A 17,676-nucleotide genomic window follows, 5' to 3' on the forward strand; every position below is an offset into this window, starting at 1 on the left:
TTTTCTGGCCTTGCTGGAATTCGATGTCAGAGCCAAAGTTTCTGAACATTGAACATAGTCCAACATAACCTTGCAAATTCTTAACAATCACATGACAGTTCATATGAAAAGGTACAAAGGTTACAGCTGGAGTTGTGTTTTGTTTCATAGTGTTTCATATGGGTTGTTTCACAGAGAGGATATCTTCATCACTGTTCTAAAGTAGTAGAAAATAGTAAAAATGAAGAAAACCAATCATGATTAGGTGTCTACAAACCTTGACTGGTAGTGTAATAGATAGACAGATAGATAGATAGATAGACAGATAGATAAGATAAGATATTTATATATAATAATAGTGACAAAGTAGAGTTTGAAAATGAATGGAATAATAAGTTTTTTTTGTTGTTGTTATTAAAGTCAAGCCTTTATCAGAAAGGTAATTACAACCAAAGCTACCATGCATGAAATTCATGCTGGCTCTATGGATTTGTGAAGAGGCTTAAAAACCCTTCAAACAGCATGAAAGTGCTACAGAAAAACTTTGCTTTGTTGATGGTATTGATTGGATGTTTCCCCCAGCTGTTTTGTTGCTGTTTTAACAGATTTTTTTAGTGTGCAAAAAAGAGTACATAGTTCCTCTGACCTTTTGAAGGATATGACCTAGGTTGTAAACTTAAATCTGTTGATTAACCATATGCAAAATGTGAAGGCCAGCCAGCAGGCTTTTAGCAGTGACATATGGGGCCTTTACCATGAAGCTGGTTTAGGTGGCTAACCAGGTAAGCTTCAGTTTAGTTTGTGCCAGCTCTGAGTTTTCGGCACCATGAAAGTGTCTCGGCTTTTACCGGTGTTCATCGCCATAGTAACTTATGCTCCATGGCAAACCTGCTCCGGGGCAGTTTATGTCCTGGGTAAGAGATCTCAAACAGAAACTGGACCAATCAACTGTGAGCAAAATGACATATAAGTGATGCAACTAATTCAACTTAGTGTCTGTTGCAATGGCTTCACCATTTTTTCATAATCCTGTGGATATCTAAGCGTAAATTGTAAGATGAGCACTTCGCAGAGTTTTTAGGGATAGACAAAATCTCCTGGTTTTAGGGGTAGACAAAATCCACTGTTACAGCAAGATCTATCTTGCTCAAGCCTGATCTCGCAATCAAAATGGCTGCATCCATGGTGAACTCTAATCAGTACTGCTTTAGCTTCAATTTTTAACTTTACACAACGTGATTTATTGATTTATATTATGTAAATGGATCTGTTTCTAATGCTCGTAGTAGTGCTTAGTTGTAATAGAGGTCTTCTTTCTCCATAGAGAACTAACATTTTTAAAGAACTTCAAAAGGACAAAATGTGTTGCGTTATTGTATGAAGCCATTAACTCTGACTATGACCCCGAGTTACCAGAACATCTCTTCAGTGTTTTTATATTATCCAGGAGATTAAAATGATTTAAACATTATGGGCATGACCCATGCTAGCAGAGATGGAGCTATAATAATTAAGTCATGCACTTTTCCTGATTTGCCATAGACACTTCAGCAAGCAGCCATTTTTCTTGAGTAGAAGCACTGGAATGCATTTAGACTGAAAGTTGGGGTGATGGGCTGGTGACTATGAAAATATGACAATATGACAACAATATTTCATTCCCATTCAGTCAAACTAATGAGGGATTATTACTCACTTCTGAGATTCTGAAAACCCAGAGAAGTGGAGCTTCTATAAAATGTATTAGTGCATTATTTTTTTCCCCTAGTTATTGAATATGAAGCCAGTAGAGGTGACCTTGCTGCCTTCTGCTTGCTCTTGATCTCTCTTTCTTTTTTCTACTGATCCCTGATCTGGTCATGAAGCAAATCTGCGTCTGTGTTGGAAAAGGGCAAATATTTGGCTGACACTTAGGGAGTTGAAATTGAGGTCTGGAGATCCATCACTGTGGTAATGAATACAGCACAGCCCTCATCAATTAGATCCAGTGCTTCAGACTTTGTGTGTTACAGAGCTTGGTGTATAACTTTGGTAAATCCTTCTGTTGCATTTATAATAGAGTTAAAAGGGTGTCCGCACTCTCCAGAGCTCCCCCCCCCAAAGAAAGCCTAGAGGTGAACTCATCATTTTCTCCAGCATAGTGATTTTATAGCCAAACCGAAAAGACACACTGACTTGTATATGGCAAAATGTGTATACAAGAAATTAAAAACAGACACTAGAACAATATAAAATCCAACTTGCAAAAAGTTAGCTGTTAGTTAGCTGGACAATAAATCATGTAAAAGCTGTCTTAATCAGAATTTGAACTTTAACCAGAAACAGAACTTAAAAAAGGTTGGTTCAAAAATCATTGGACCAACTTAGTTTTAATTGTTTTAAAAGTCTGTTCTCTTTGTAGTATCTTCCATCCTGAAAAGACTTGTAATGGCCAGGAAAAGACTCTTGATTAAACACAACCTTGTCCAAAAACTTTATGGCCAAGTAAACATTCTAGCTGCTTTGTAACTGTCTTTTTCTTATTCCTGAAATTGACAAGCATACAGGTTGGTTTGGAGGTTGGAGCATGCGCATTGTAACAATTCAGAAGTTGGCGCATGTGCAGTGAAGCGTGTCATTTTGAGCATCACTACCAATCATTCCAGCTTTAGCAGTCAGAGAACAAAAAAACATAAAAATCAAACCACCAAAGATTTCAGATTAGTACATAAGGAATAAGAAAAAGACAGTTACAAAGCAGCTAGAATGTTTACTTGGCTATAAAGTTTTTGGACAAGGTTGTGTTTAATCAAGAGTCTTTTCCTGGCCATTACAAGTCTTTTCAGGATGGAAGATACTACAAAGAGAACAGACTTTTAAGTGAAGAGGAGATTAGCATTGCTTTGGGTTTATACATTGATGACTTTGAAGTCTGCATCCCTCTCGGCAACTTGAGAAAGATACATAAAAATACTGCTGTATATTGGGATATTCTGAATTTGCCATCACAAAGTTGCTCCACTCTGAATGAAATTAATCTAATAGTTCTCACAAAGAGTGATGATGTGCGATTGTTTGGTTATGACAGGTTCCTTGACCCATTGCTTAAGGATATAAAGTCCCTGGAACAGGTGGTGATATTCGCTCTGGCTCTAGAGCAGTTCATAAAGGGAAGTGTGTTTTGTGTCTGTGCATCAACCTTGGCCTTGCAGGCTTTCAAGAAAGCCTCATTGTTGTGAACTTTTGCAGATTCTGCTTAGTAAGTAAAAAGCAAATTGCCAGCACTGAGCCTGGAGATTTTCAGTTAAGAACTCGAGAACAATACAACTCTCTGGTGGAGGAACTTCAGAGAGGTGACCAGCTCCAGAGTTTGAACGGCATGAAAATGGAGTGTGTTCTGAGTAAGCACTTATCATACTTCCATCCAATCACAGGATTTCCTGCAAATGGATTATCACTTGATGAACTGAATAGTCATATCAAGTCACGTATGCAGACTTACAAGTATGCAGACTGTGTATATAATCCACACAAAATTCCCAAATCAAGCTTTGCCAAGGAAAAATTGGTGGCAGTGGACAAGAGATTTGGACACTGTTGGGATTACTCCCCCTCATGGTTGGGAGCAGTATCCCAGCAAATGACCCTGCATGGGAGATTTAGTGGACCTTAAGCAGATCTCTGGAAGTTACTCACAGAGACTTATCCTGATATCAAAATACGAAAACACCACTTCGTTGGATGTTTTGGAATTATGGATGATCAGATTCTAAGCTAAGCATAGTTTCTTCAAAAAAGTGGTGCACGATACCCACAATTTCAAGAACTTGCTTCTCACACAGGCAACAAAGCATCAGCAAATGTCTGCATATTATTTAGAAGGACACTCTCTCTTCAAGCCACAGTTATATGTTGAGAGTCATAAAGTGGTTGAGACAGGCTCTTTAGACACAGCACTGAGGAGAGCAGTCACCAGAAAATATCCTGGTTTACCAGAATTCTATAGGATTGTCAGTATTATGTTTGTTGACAACAAGGTATCATTTATCTCCACAAAACTTTCATCTTGGTACTTAGAACATTGCAGTTCCTTTGAGCTTACTGAAAGCAAATACTCAGAGATAGAGGTTTTGGATCCTGAGTCTTTGAATGATCCCAACCCACTGCATGCATATAAAGTAGTAGGAAAGCTGCTGGTATCTATAAAAGACTTCTTTCTCTATTAAAAGGTAAGTAATTTTTTTTTCTAGCCTGTAAAAAAATGTGAATTAATTGCATGAAGTAAATCTTGTAAGTATTGGCATAGCTTGCACAAGCTTGCTGCGTAAAGTTGTAGTTATGCCTTGCACACATAGGAACAACTTGTTTATGGTTTCTTGTCCCCATAGATAATGTAGCTTTGGGATTTCATCTCACCCCAAAACATTAGGAAGGTCCACCTTCAACAACTGCCTGAATCGGTGGATGATTTAAAAGCAGAACTGAAATCAAAGTTACAGATTCAGGGAGAGTTTTTGCTACAATTTGAGGACCCCGACTTTTGGAAATGAGCTTATCAGAATGCACTGTATCAGAAATTTCTGAACTGCCTGCTGAAAGGGCTGTGTTAAAAATTGTGTGGGACAAAGATTCATCTGTTCTTGATCAGTCTGATGCACAATCTATATCCTCCCTTGATACTGCCAGCAGGTCAACTTCTGCTTTTTCCCAGATCCCATCAGCCATCATTCAGAGCTATATGAGAAGTTCATCACAGTGGCCGTCATCCTCTCTGATTCCTACTTTCTTGTATGATGTCCAGCTGAGGCGTCGCAAAGGAAATGAGGTTTATGAACAAACAAACAAAACTTTAAGTGTACCAAGACAAATGAAGTCACGTATCTTGGAGAAAAGTGCAGAGGCAATATTTGCTCTGAAAGCATACCCACACCCTGAAGAAATTGAAGCTGTTGCTTCTGCACACATACTGAAGGAACCTTACAGAGCCAGGTACGGGCAAAAGATTTGATGGCTGGAAAATGAGCATAAAATACAAACCTGGCAATTACAGATCCAAATTGCTTTCATCTGGTTGCCACGTATCAGTATCAACAGGAAAAGAGAAGGGGGAGGTGATGAAGAAAAGAGGAGAAATACTGTGAAAAGGGCCAAACAAGGAGAGGTTTTTACTTGCCAGATCATCCTAAAGGCCAGTCTGATAATACTCTGAAGAAGGAAAGGCTCATCTTGGTAGAGAAGCTAAAGAAGAGAACGAAGAATGAAGTGCTCATCAGTCAGAAAATGAGTCTGACATTTCCCCTTTGATGAAAAGAGATTGTGAAAGTGGTACCAATGGTGGCTGGGGTGCTGGAACGATGGTTTCTTCCAAATGAGATAAAATTTAAAAAGTCTGAAATGGAAATAATTAGCTCTAGATTAACTTAAATAGAGGTTGTTTTTGTGTTGCTTGTACGTCTGTTGTGCAGTATGTGAATCCTGTTAAACAGTGTTACAGCCAAGACCTGTTTTTTTTCTATCACCATATATGTAATGAGTTCAAACGCATCACCAACATGGACTTCCTTGAGACATTCAGAGCATCAGTACACCAGCACACCCCAAACCTCTTCAAGTTATATGGAGCAGGAAAATAAATTGGCTTTTGGATAAGAAATGGAGGATCTTCTTAACAATCTTGATCAGCAGGTAACCTATTAATGACAACCATGTGGCAAAGTTACCTCTAGATTGTAGAAAATATAGATTTATCAAAGCCCTTTGGTAATTTATTTGCAGAAAAGAGCATTTCCTGGGGGTATTTTTAGAAGGAAGATGATGACAATGTATTCCTCATGTGTACACAGGCTGATTAGACTTTAGAAGTTTAGTTTTTAGGAAGTGAAGTGACGTGACTTGTGGCCAAGTACGGTGACCCATACTCGGAATTTGTGCTACAAGTCCTACTCTCTATCCATTAGGCCACGACTGCCCAGTGTGGCATTGAGATTGAGAACCCAAGTGGTTATCAATCCTGGACTTAGAATACCACATCACTACACATTGTGAAAGTATTTCTTATTTAACGCATCTAATTCGATTCATTGGCTCGTTAGTAGAGGCTCCATGACTTTAAATAAGCATTCCTGCAAGCTCATCAAAAGTCCAGTGCTATGCTGCGCAAGGACCAGAATTGAAAAGCGCTGATTTAAGTTACAATAAATAACACTGCATCACAAATCTTTTAATCAAGTCTTTTTATTTGGTACCCATTTTTCAGACCTCAAATACTGTGACTCACTGAAAGTAAACAGTCCTGGAAGGTCAGTAAAATTGGGTACACAATTCATTACAATTAACATGAATGACAGCCTCAGTCACCATTCATTTATATGCTGTGGTAAAATATGCAATGAAATTGAATGCTAACTGAGATTAACATTATTAAAAGAATAGGCCACCCAGATTCTTATCATTTACTGAGCTTTATATCATCTAAACTTGTATTATTTTCCTACCACTGCAGAATACAAAGATATTTGCATGGATAGATGAGATGTTTTTATCCATACAGTATAAGTCAATAGGATCCAGAACTTTCAAGGTACAAAAAAAAACCATAGTTGAGTGCATACGTTTGCATTCCCCCTTGCAGAATCAGCAAGATGTTTAGCATGGGATCATAAAAATAGCAATTTGTTTTTATTTATTACTGGTCTAAGGCATTTCACATAAATGATATTCACAAATTTCCCACAAGACAAAATAACAATTTATATCAATCATCCTGTTCAGAAGTTTACATCCCCTTGGCTCTTAATGTTGTGTGTTTATTTCCTGAGCATCAATGAATGTTTGCAGATTTTGTAATAGTTGTGTATGAGTCCATTAATTGTCCTCAGTGTGAAAAGCTGCATCTCAACATATAGCCACTGTTGAGAAGAGCTCAAATGTGCAGAAGATGAACATAAAGAACATAAAGTCACTGATCATCCAGGAAGCTACACACTATAATAAAAACCAAGGGGGTGTAAACTTTTGAACTGGCTAATTTGTGTAAATTCAGTGATTATTTTATCTTGTGGAATATGTATATGTAAACATCAGTTATGTGAAATAGCTTATTTAGGACACTACTAAATAATACTTTTCATTATTTTTTTTTTTAATGATAAACATCTTGAGGATTCTGCAAGGGGGATGCAAACTTATGAGCACAAATGTATGTCCAGATTTACTGTGAATGAGTTACATTTTGGTCTGTTTCTCACCTATCACTTAAGATTTCATAGATTAAACCACTGGAATTGTATGAATTATCCTTATGCTGTCTTGATGTAGGTTCTTTTTTGAGCTTAAAGTTTTTATCTCCATTGACTTTGTATTGCATAAGTGAAAAAAGAAAAAGCTCAGACATTCTTCAATATATATTTGGTTGTGTTGTTCAGAAGAAAAGTGATACGAAATTGAGACTGCATTGATTGATGATATGATTTTCATTTTTGAGTGAACTATTCCATTCATAAGAAATGTTAATTTGAGGTTAATATCAGGTGATATTGATTGACAGATAGACAGACCAAAGAGATGAAAGTGTGAATTCTTATTGTAATTGAAGATGATATCGCCTCTAGCACATTTCCTAATGTCACAAACTTCGCTGTTGCGTTGGAGGAGCTGATTGTTTTGAAAGATAAACATGTCAAGAAAACATTACAAGTTTACATTTATTAAGTTATTAAGTCTTTTTTAACTATCAAAACTCCATCAGCTGAACAAAAGAGAACAAATTGAGAGACATGTGACCTTACTCAGTAAATTGAGCTAGGTGAGCTACTTTGCCCAAAAGTTGGCCTTTTTTTTTTTTTTTTTTTACAGCAAAAAAAAAAAAGATAAGCCAGTTATAGATGTAAAATTCTGTTTAAGGCGTAATGAGGGAATGTTGAAATTACATGTTAGTATTTTTGGGGCTTTTTGGAAAGCTATATGGGAGCATATGGAATATTAAACTGAAAATCAATAAACTAGATTCATAACTATAACTACATATAACACAGCACCATTGGATTCTGATTTGTGATTGGTCAGAAGGTTGTAACAGTCACAGTCCGTCACAGTTATGTTCATGCTCATGTTATGTTCATACTAGCCACTAGGGGGACACATGTAGATCATGCTGTATTAAATAAAAACAGGAAGTAGTAGAGTAAGTGTTCTGTTTGGAGCTGCCTCATGGTTGCCTTTGCCTTATATCCTAATTCTGTTTGAGAAACCTTTATGTTTCCAGCTCAAACCTCAAACCTCAAACCTCTTGATCAAGTACTGGGGCTACCTCTTTGAGTTTATGGACAATTGCCTTACTATATTGCTGAAGCAACTCCTTTGGTGTATTTGGAGTGAAACCTTCATTTCGAACCAGACATCCAAGTTTAGGACATTATCATCAGCCTTCGTAACTCTGCTCATCTACAGATAGGACTGGTTTCCTTTATTTTATGAACTGTTTATGATCTCAACCTGCAGTGGACTGTGCTGGCCATTTCAATTCCTCACACACCCACGTACTCATGTTCATGCCAAACTTGTTGAATTGTATGTATGTATGTATGTATGTATTTGTAAATGACTTGCAATGTCTGGGGTTTGTGTCTGACAAAATGTGGAAAATGTTTGAAAACATTTTTTTTTCTTTTTAAATTTTATTTCTTGTAACTCGACCAGTGTAAAGTAACTGGGATGGTTATAAGGTGTTGAGTAATTTTCTATAACATTAATGCAGCTCTAATTCAAATCACAGGTTTAAATTAAAGACTTGTTCTAATATGTTATCATTTCCATAGTAACAGCTAATACACAGGGGCTTGTTTTGCAGATGTTCCACATAATCTAAGCCTAATAAATGATTTTTTTTGCAATGTATTCTTATATGACAAAGAAGAACATGTGATTGTTGTGTGGTGAAGTTTTCTGTAAGAAGACATTTATTTAACATTTGTAGAAGGAGTCTCCAATGTTAGCACTTATAGTCAGAGGTAAAGCTGTAACTTCAAGTTTTCTGACATGGGAACATTTTGTCCTATAAGCCCGAGCCTTGTTTTTGTTTCTCTTAGCTTTTGTGTTTTCTGTTTTTGACCCTGCTCATAGTTTCAATTTTGATTTATGGATTATCCTTGTGTGAAGTTACCTGCCTGTGTTCTCACCTCTGTAGAGATTATGTATAGAGACTATGACACTTTCACTCAACACACTTTGTGTTCAGTGATTTTACACTTTTGTGGCTTCTTGGTAACATAACAAGCTATGTTTTTGTTCTGTAGTTTTATTAACTTGATGATATAAAATAAAAAGAGAAGGACAACTGTTTATAGCTGCTATAAGGTAAGTGATAACAGGATAACCTATCCTATAACATTAAATGTAACTAAAAATGGATAAAAAAAAAGTGTGATATGACATTATTTAATAAATGTACATTTTTAAGCATTGGCAAATTGCTGTGATAGAAGAAGAATAAAACACTTTGGGACATGATGTTTGTAGAAAAATAAGGAGTGAAGTAAGTTTGTTCAGAAAAAAAAACTGCTGTTTTGTTGTTTGTATTTTCTCCAAGTTTGGACCAAGTTCCTGTGTGTATATAAAGGGCAAATATAACACAGAAGAAGAAGAAGAAGCACATCAGGAGTCATCAGCAGGAGCACCAGACTGCTTACAGCAGGTCAGTCCTATGATCTCAGTGCTGTATGTTTAATTGTGGGCAGAAAACTGGTTGGGTGTTGTGGATGGAGGTGAATCCAGAGATAAGCCTGTATTCTACTGAGACAAAGCAGAGAGAGATGAGCATACACACACACACACACACACACATATCTATGAAGACAGACTTTGCTGAAATCTGAGCCAGAAATATGATTTAAAATGCCACCATCTGCTAATACAACATAAGGAAATGAGTTTCATGTCAATGCTTTGTAAGATTCAGAGGTAAAGCTGTATGTGTAAGTATTCTATCATCTTCAGGATAAAAAGCTTACACTTTCTGTTTTCTTGGTAATATGACATGATGTAATTTTTTGTCTTATTAACTTGAAGAGACAAAAATAGAAAGGCTGATCAGGGAAGGGCTGTTTATAGCTGCTATAACTTAAGTGTCCTTATTCATCACCTTTGTTTTGTACTAATCTACAAAATTTGTGTGTGGTTTCAGTGTTCTACATTTTTTTTTCTTGTCCAACATCTTTGCTGCAGCGGCAGTCAAAGCTTCCTGTCAGATTGCAGTTTCTTTTTACACATTGTTTTCACACTGTAAAATGTGAGTACTCTCCAAACAGTGTGACATTTAGCCACTTTGATTAAAAACATTGTCTGTCACTTACTTTGCAGGAACAAATGCACTAATTAATCTCCTGTGATCACACTCTCATGCACACTCCCTTAGCTCTGCTAGGTTTCTAATCTGCCCGCATGTGCGTATTGTTTAGCAGCTAACATTATTCAGCTAACAAATAATATCAGCTAAGACTTGATGTCATGTTATCTTAAGTGTTTATGGAGTAGTTTAGAGATGGATAAGGACTCTTAGCAGGTTTGGATGCTGATTTAACCTGACAAAAATAATCAGTAGTACTATCAAGAGAGTAAAATGGTGCACCGTGATACTTACTTGTTTAGCAACTGTGCTATGTGCTAGATAGCAACAGCTAAGCTGGCCAACAGTACTAACTTATCCCAGAGTTAATGGGTTCCCTGGTTTGCTAGCTTATTCAGTCACATTAGATAGAAAGCTTGTCAGAAAGTTCCACAGAGCGTCAGTTATGAACTCGAGTGACGTAGCGGAGGTTGAGGAACTTCAGAAGTTTAGGAGTTGAATAATGTTATGTTGTGCAAATTTCTAAATGTCAAATGACTCCTTTTTTCTAGGAGCGTTACTTTTTTTCAGTGTTAACATTTTGTCTTGTCAACACTGGAATCGGCACTGGACTCCATTTCTCCCAATGCACTACTGCCTACAAACATGGACATTACGGAGTACAACACCCATGCACCGCGTTCATTGTCACATTCAGTCACTCAATTTCTGATAACACACTTGGGCCCAATCCCATTTCTACCCCTTAGCCCTTCCCCTTTCCCCTACCGCTCCGTTTCGCGTGTTCATATGAAGGGGTAGGTGTCTTGATTCTCTTTTGGTTGGAGGGGTAGAGGTAAGGGGAAAGGCCAGACAGCCCTTCAAACGAAGATTTTTCGGGACCACACTTCAAATGAAGGGGTATGAATTCTCAGTGTGTGAACAAAAAGACCCACAAATGTAAGCATTATTGACGTTAATAAAGATTTTAATGAATATAAATCATTTGTTTTGTTACATTCAATCGTGTGTTCATATTTATGGTGATGTTATTTTCATAAACATATTTTCATGTCTGATGGCTGTAACCACAGAAGACATTTAGAAATCGATATTTAGAAATCGCTAAACTTTTTTCTCAAATATTGCCAATTCGAGAGAGAGAATTAGGACCTAGATGACGTATGATGACGTGTAACAGTATAGTAGTGGTGTCCCGATTCTTAGGGGAATATTTTCACCCCTACCCCTTGACACTCTGTTTCAAGGGACAAGGGGAATGGGGTAGGCATAGGGGTAGGGGTAGGGGTAGGTGAAGGGGTATAAAATAGAATTGGGATTGGGCCTTGGACTCTATTACCACACACACTATTTAAGCACATTCACTGCAACAACCCATTGCCAAGGTTTTGTTCAGTTCCTGTTCTCACCTGACATACTAAGCCTTTGTTTGATGGTTACTAATTCTGGTTTGAACCCTTGTTTTTGCCTTTGACTTTTGTCTTGTTCTTTGATATCAATTTGTACAGCAGCTGATGATCTGCCTGTTTAATGTTCTTGAGCTTTGCCTCATGATTTGGATTTGTTTACTATTGCCAGTGATTTTAATAAAGATCATCCTCTGCAATTATTACCATCTCTGCTGCCTGACACATTTCCTGTATAGACCACTCCCACTTCCAGTTATATAAATACTAATAGTGCCATTGTTTTTAACCCCCACCACAGAGTTATGCAGACGCAAAGGTTTTCGTAAAGCAGTTGGCCACTTCATATCATTCAATTCCTTTCAATTTAATTCAGTTTTATTTATAAAGCATTTTTACAATGGACATTGACACAAAGCAGCTTTACAGAAAGTTTGGGTATAAAATTTAAATTTATCCCTAATGAGCAAGCCAGAGGCGAAAATGGCAAGGAAAAAGTCCCTGAGGTGACAAGAGGAAGAAACCTTGAGAGGGACCAGAGGAGAAAAAGGAATTCAATTCAATTTTATTGCATAGCACTTTTAACAATGGACATTGTTACCAATCAGCTTTATAGAAATATATAAATTCAGGATATAAATTTTACATTTATAAATGTATACCTAATGAGCAAGCCAGAGGCTGTTAACATCAATGTCAAGTTTGAAATTGTCAGTATCAATTGCAGACCAAAGCCGTCTTCATGGTTTCTGAGTGGTACCATGCACAGTAATCTCATGTATCTTTAGGCTGTCCGTGTGAGGCCATCCTCAGCAGCAGCAAGTCATTTCCAAGTGAGGAGATCTTCAGCCAGAAGTAGGACATCAGGATGGATCAGGCAGTTCTGGAGAGCAGAAGGGGTAAGGATCACTGGTATCTCAGGAGTAGCATGTGTAGCTTGACAGAGAGAGAGAGAGAGAGAAACGGAGATAATTAGGTATGTCAATCGTCATGTAATGGTTAAGAACAATGTGCATTGCATACAGAGTGCAAGCAGGGACTCGGGTTAGACTCACTATAACAGCATAACTAAAAGGGAGAGACAGAAGGTAACACGGACAAGGGGGTGCCCTGGGACATAAAGCAGCCAGCCAGTCCACTCTCAGCAAACATGAGTGAATGTGTGAGAGTCAGGGGGTGACAGCATCCAAATATTCCAGTTCAGCAAAACACTATGCTCGTGAACCCTCTAGATCGTCTCTTTCACCTAAGAAAAAACTATTCACAAAAGGCTTGAGTAAACAAATGTCTTCAGCCTAGACTTAAATACTGAGACTGTGCCTGAAACCCAAACACTAATTGGAAGGCTGTTCCATAACTGTGTAACTGTGGGGGAGTAAGCGCTGCCCCTCGCTGCAGACTTGACTATTCGAGGTATAAACAAATAGCCTGCACTCTTTGATTGAAGTAGGGGTGGCAGATCATAAAAGACCCAAAGTTCCCTCGGGTACTGTGGCATGAGCCCCTTCAGTGCTTTGTAGGTCAAAAGTAGTATTTTATTATAATTGCGAAATTTGATTGGGAGCCAATGCAAGGTGGATAAGTTAGGGGTGATGCGGTCATATCTTCTGGTTCTAGTAAAGACTCTTGCTGCTGCATTCTGGACTAACTGGAGCTTGTTTATGTACCTACTGGAACAGCCAGACAGTAAGGCAATAATACAATACAATAATCCAATGTAGAGGTAATAAGCATGAACTAGTTTTTCTGCATTGGGTAGTGAAATTATATTTCTTATCTTAGCAATATTTCTGAGGTGAAAAAAGGCAATCCTAGTAATATTATCTACATGAGCTTCAAACGAAAGCCTGCAGTCAATAAAGACACCAAGTTCTATTACTGCTGCACATGATGAAACAGAAAGGCCAACCAGAGTTGCTATGTAATCAGAAAGCTTACTTCTAGCTGTATGTGGTCCTAGTATAAGTACTTCTGTCTTGTCAGAATTACGTAGAAAGAAGTTAAAAAGCATCCAGTGTCTAATGTCCTTTACACATGTATACTATGTATTACAAATCATTTTAAACTGAGGTAGCACATATATAAAAAAAAAAAAAAAGCAGTGGGCCTGAAACAGAACCTTGCAGAACACCAAACTTTACCTTCATATGTGTAGAGAAGTCATCATTTACATCTACAAACTGATAACAATCAGTAAAATAAGACCTGAGTCAATAGAGGGCCATTCCCTTAACTCCAACAACATTTTCTAGTCTATTGAGGACAAAAGTATGATCAATGGTATAAAAGCTGCACTAAGGCCAAGCTACACAAGCAATGAGACACAAACCTGATCAGAGGCCTGTAGTAGGCCACTTTACTGGTTACCACTTTAACCAGCACTGTCTCTTCAACTTCAACTTTATTGTCCCCCTAGAGGAAACAATTTTTGCAGCAAAGTACCATGCCATATCCATGTGACTACTAAATTTTAGTATTAATAAAAACAAATACAGTACAAATACAAAAACGCACACAAATTCAAATCTCTGTGATATGAGGCGTAAATCCTGACTGATACCTATATAGGAATAACATTCAAGAAATGTATGAGCCCATCCTCCTCTGGGTGACATTGGATGGTGCGACTATAAATCATTTCACTTTTATCATTGTATACTACAGAGTCTAATTGTTTTAATAAGGATTTGAGTCTAAGCATCATTAGAGTTTTAACTTTATCATAAGAAATGACTATCACAAATTATTTAATACCCCATTACTATTTATTGACTTTATTTTCTGTATATGTTTCAGAAGTTTGTTTAAGGAAAGTTATGATACAGAAGGTCAGAGTGCAATCACATGCTCAGTGGAGGCAGAAATGTCTCGGTGGTTAAGGATTTGGGCTACTGATCAGAAGGTTGAGAGTTCAGATCTCAGCAGTGCAGCGTTACCACTGTTTGAGAAAGAGTCTTTAACCTTTCTGTCTAGGGGCATTGTATCACGGATGACCCAGCATTCTGACCCAACTCCTTCCAAACTGAAATATGCAAAGAAAAGAATTTCATTGTTCTCCACATATTTATAGATATAATGACAATAAAGCCTTTGTTTTCTTTACTTTCCACCAAGTCTCATGCCAAAGTTTCAAGAGTCAATGCATCAACTGGGACTTTCAGTTGTCAGCCATCATTTGGAGGCTTCTTCCTTCTGCCAGAATAAATTCTGTCTCAGAATTGTTTATGCAAAGGTTTGTGTGTTGTGGAGCCTGCGGTGTGACATCTGGGTGGCAGATGCCAGGTTTAAAGTGTTTTCAGTACTGCTGTTTATTTTGCATTTATCCTTGTGAAACTGTGCTCAGATGACCGGCTTACAGTATATTTAGCCCTTTAAAGCATGACACTTCACAAACTGTCCCAAAATTCATAATTAAACATTTTATTGGCCAAGTTAAATAAAACATATGCTATATGCACTCCCCTCTGAAAGTATTGGAACAGCAAGGCCAATTCTTTTGTTTTTGCTACATACTGAAGACATTTGGGTTTGAGCTCAAAAGGTGAATATGAGACGATAGATCAGAATTTCAGCTTTCATTTCCTGATATTTACATCTAGATTTGTTAAACAACTTAGAACATGGTACCTTTTGCTTGAAATCCATTTTTCAAGTGATCAAAAATATTGGAACATGAGACCGACAGGTGTTTCTTGTTGCCCAGGTGTGCCCTGTTAGATTGATTGTTTAAACAATAAATAGTTCTGAATGTCTACTTTTGGTTTGAGCCCTGGGTTTCACCTGTGAAGACTGCATAGTCTTGATCTCAAGCACAAAAGTCTTCAGTGTATAGCAAAAACAAAAGAATTTGCCTTGCTGTTACAATATTTTCAGAGGGGACTGTAAATGCATTGCCTTTCTCATTTTTGTCTGTGTACCTTCCTTCCAAACTCAGGATAGCCTCTTCTCGTTCCTTTCTACATCAGTGAAAGTTGTTTAGTATTCTACAAAAAATGCCTACAAAAGCATAGTCACTGACGTAGAAAGGAATATGAGGAGTGTCTGAAGTATCTATTATAGTATCTATCAGCTTGAGTTGATTTTCTTTTGTTAGCATCACTGCCCTGCATTTAGCTACACCGTGCTCTGTAGTTTGCTATTTATCACTAACACTTCATCTCTTTTTCTGCCAAGTCGGTTCTTCTCTCTGTGTTTTCTCAGTTGAATATTCCATAATGTCTGCCAACTTGCTGATTAACAGAGTTTGTGGCTAATGTTTTGCTAGCATGGTTGAGTGCTTTTCCCTAGACATACTATGGACTGTTAATTACTGAGCCTAGTAATTTAACTGGATTTATGCTCATTTGGGTATTCCCTACAAGCAATGCATTTTATCCTCTACACAAGTTGCCCACATTGTTCACCCTATATCGAATGAAAAGCCACAAATAACTGTGCCCCAAAACTTGCATTCATGGAGCCAGTGTCAGAATTTCTTCGATGGCAAAGATGCGCATTCGCGATGTGCTTACTGCCTCGAATTGACTATGTCAAGGACACAGGCAACCTTGATTTGGACACTGACAGTGCGCTGATGCATATGTCAACATGGAGTGCTTGGCTGGCAAGTTTGAACCTTTGCTCAGTGTCGTATCTTCCCCAAACCATTCAGTCTAAACAGATCACAAATGCTCAAGCCTTGTGATGACCAACAAAGATATAAAAACCCAGAAAACAATCTGAGTTACTCCCTTAGACAACTTGGCAGCAGATATGGCTCAGCTGAAATCAATGATCCAGGATCTGAGACCATGCAACATGGAGAGCAGTACTTCTCAAGAGAGCTTAATCTTAATCTTGGTGACTAGACATCATCCTTGCCTCGTATTTAATGTGTGCTAGAATGGTATGTCTACAGCCACATCTGAGAGGTACTGGCAGTCTGAAAAGGAGTTATCAACCCCAGCCTTGGCAGCATCTGGGGAGGGGTCAGGCACCCAAGACAGGCTCTATATTAGTAGTGCTAGCAATTCTTAAGTTGGCTGTAGCCCGAGTAGGGTCAGATGGAGCAATACAAGCCACAACATTGAATGCACTGCTTCACATCACACCTGTTATGACAAGATTTGTTATGGCACAGTGAAAGGACTTAACACTTTTCAGCCCCTATAGGTGGCCCACCTTCCTCACACCACCTTTAAGGGGGAGAGGGCTCTCCCTCAGACCCCTGGTAGGTATCTGAGTACTCCTCATCAATTCTATGGTGTGGATACAGAAGAGTGCCTCCATATCCCAATAGAACCACTGCTGAAGGGCACAGGGTGGCAATGGGGCATTTTACAGCCAAAAACATGCAGTAGCTCAGTGGATTGTGACTACATCAGATTAGTGGGTCCAGATGACAATGTCCCAGGGGAAACAATTCTGCCATCACCCTCCAGCCTATTCAGGGTTCAAGACAGGACCCAGTAATGGAGAGAGGTTGATTGAAAAGGTAGAACCCACAGTTTAAAACAAGTTGGTTTTCATCCAGTTGACTCAATATGATTGAAACTGTTTCTGGCCCCACCTTTTGTATGGTAAGAATGACAGATATACCATAGCTTGAGCCATGCAGCCACATGACCTTCATAGTCCCATTGTTGTTTATTGTTCAGAAGCCAGACTGAAAATGTTCAAAAGGTTTGCTATTTGGAGGGATTGTAACTGAGGGGTTACAGCCTGTAACAAGAAAAGGTAATCACTGTCATTAAGGAACCTCTGCAACATAGAATCAAGGATTTAAGACTACTTAATCTGTTTTTCTATAATAGCTGATGCTAAAGCAATTTCAATAACACCAAATCATCTGCGCAGAACAGTACAATGATTACAATCAAGAAATTGGCAACAATGTCAACATGGACAGTGGTCACAGAGGTCAGAGAAATACAGTAGGTACTCTAGCTGCTCTTCTTGTTATCTTCACCTGATTGTGAATTCAGCATGATC

At 38.1% G+C, this 17,676-nt stretch overlaps 1 long non-coding RNA gene across 2 annotated transcripts; it reads left to right on the forward strand.

Annotated features, from left to right (window-relative positions):
* The first annotated feature begins 9,028 nt into the window (after window positions 1–9,028).
* Window positions 9,029–11,912, forward strand: LOC117598093 (uncharacterized). Of its 2 annotated transcripts, XR_004578816.2 has the most exons (4): window positions 9,029–9,312; window positions 9,545–9,649; window positions 10,139–10,243; window positions 10,852–11,912. It is a non-coding gene; the product is annotated as an uncharacterized LOC117598093 (long non-coding RNA). The 2 variants fall into 2 exon arrangements; XR_004578817.2 differs by lacking the exon at window positions 10,139–10,243.
* The last annotated feature ends 5,764 nt before the right edge of the window (window positions 11,913–17,676 follow it).

The sequence above is a fragment of the Pangasianodon hypophthalmus genome, chromosome 9, assembly GCF_027358585.1.
Source record: "Pangasianodon hypophthalmus isolate fPanHyp1 chromosome 9, fPanHyp1.pri, whole genome shotgun sequence".
NCBI classification, from domain to species: domain Eukaryota; kingdom Metazoa; phylum Chordata; class Actinopteri; order Siluriformes; family Pangasiidae; genus Pangasianodon; species Pangasianodon hypophthalmus.